The 2,119-nt window shown below is 39.5% G+C and overlaps 1 protein-coding gene across 1 annotated transcript in view; it reads left to right on the top strand.

The window, feature by feature from the left end:
• LOC102993245 (zinc finger protein 474-like) overlaps nucleotides 1-2,119 on the top strand; it is a 131,427-nt gene that overhangs the window by 28,414 nt on the left and 100,894 nt on the right. The window lies entirely within an intron of this gene.

Consider the following 2,119-nt stretch of genomic DNA (forward strand, 5'->3'; position numbering starts at 1 on the left):
CTCTAATGATTAGTGATGTTGAGCATCCTTTCATGTGTTTGTTGGCAATCTGTACATCTTCTTTGGAGAAATGTCTATTTAAGTCTTCTGCCCATTTGTGGATTGGGTTGTTTGTTTTTTTGATATTGAGCTGCATGAGATGCTTGTAAATTTTGGAGATGAATCCTTTGTCAGTTGCTTCATTTGCAAATATTTTCTCCCATTCTGAGGGTTGTCTTTTCATCCTGTTTCCTTTGCTGTGCAAAAACGTTTAAGTGTCATTAGGTCCCATTTGTTTATTTTTGTTTTTATTTCCATTTCTCTAGGAGGTGTGTCAAAAAGGATCTTGCTGTGATTTATGTCATAGAGTGTTCTGCCTATGTTTTCCTCTAAGAGTTTTATAGTGTCTGGCCTTGCATTTAGGTCTTTAATCCATCTTCAGTTTATTTTTGTGTATGGTGTTAGAGAGTGTTCTAATTTCTTTCTTTTACATGAAGCTGTCCAGTTGGCAGTAGAAACATTTTTTGAGAGTTATGTTAGTGGACCTATGTATCAATATTTTTGTGTTTGCATATACACACAGTGAAAATGCCTTAGAGTTGTGAGAAAATTCTGTAGTTTGTTGGCTTATATTCAGTAAACACACACAGGTTTAGCTGTACTTGTTAAAATAATAAAATAACAATACTTGTAGGTAAATAGCTGCTGTTCTAAACCTCCTGACTGTGTTTCTGCTGCATAGGCCACCTGGATCTCCCCATGATCCAGCATCTAAAAGGTTAAAATTTAGCCCAGCAGAGAACCTGCATGACCCTGTCCTAGCAATAAGCAGCCCTCAATCTGATTGATAGGTACCCCTGCCTTACTGATTGTTAAACATTATGAAAAACTGATCAAGTTTAGAAGATGGTATAGTACTGATCCAGGGAGTAAATGAAAGGTGGGATAAACAGTGACAGGAAAATAAGGAATAGTCCCAGAATAGCAAACTGGAGATAACTAAAAAACTTGGCTAAAAGTTCCCTATGTACATAAATGAAACAGAACTTAGTATTTCAAAGCTAGACTAAGGCTAAATAAAAAATAAAGACAGCAATAAAAAAAATCACAATAGGATTGTATATACTGTGCCTGAACTGAACACTACAAAGCAAATAAATGAAAACAGAGTTGACTTTGTTGATAAAGGATGCTGCTGGTGGGCACCATAAAAAAAAATGCTCCTGTAATACAATGAATTTGCTGTGAATGATTTTGTAAGAAGCTCTATTAACTTATGACTATTTGATCAACTTGCCATACTATCCAATCTTTTCCACTTCTCTCCATAAAGCACAGATTGGTGCCCACAGTTAGCCAAAGGTGGACAGTCATCAGGCTTTTCTCCAGTCAGCTGAGCACCTACCAGTTGAGGTATGTTTACCCATATAAGAGTCAGTTGCTGACAGTGCAGAAATACAAAGGTTTATGAGAGATTACTACGAGCAACTCTATGCCAATAAAATGGACAACCTGGAAGAAATGGACAAATTCTTAGGAAAGCACAACTTTCTGAGACTGAACCAGGAAGAAAGAAAAATATAAACAGGCCAATCACAAGTACTGAAATTGAGACTGTGATTAAAAATCTGCCAACAAACAAAAGCCCAGGACCAAATGGCTTCACAGGCGAATTCTATCAAACATTCAGAGAAGAGCTAACACCTATCCTTCTCAAACTCTTCCAAAATATAGCAGAGGGAGGAACACTCCCAAACTCATTCTACAAGGCTGCCATCACCGTGATACCAAAACCAGACAAAGATGTCACAAAGAAGAAAACTACAGGCCAATATCACTGATGAACATAGATGCAAAAATCCTCAACAAAATACTAGCAAACAGAATCCAACAGCACATTAAAGGATCATATGGGGCTTCGCTGGTGGTGCAGTGGTTGAGAGTCCGCCTGCCGATGCAGGGGACACGGGTTCGTGCCCTGGTCCGGGAAGATCCCACAGGCCGCCGAGCAGCTAGGCCCGTGAGCCATGGCTGCTGAGCCCGCGTGTCCGGAGCCTGTGCTCCACAATGGAAGAGGCCACAACAGTGAGAGGCCTGCGTACTGCAAAAAAAAAAAAAAAAAAGAATCTGCCTGCCAATG

The sequence above is a fragment of the Physeter macrocephalus genome, chromosome 8 (genome assembly GCF_002837175.3).
Source record: "Physeter macrocephalus isolate SW-GA chromosome 8, ASM283717v5, whole genome shotgun sequence".
NCBI classification, from domain to species: domain Eukaryota; kingdom Metazoa; phylum Chordata; class Mammalia; order Artiodactyla; family Physeteridae; genus Physeter; species Physeter macrocephalus.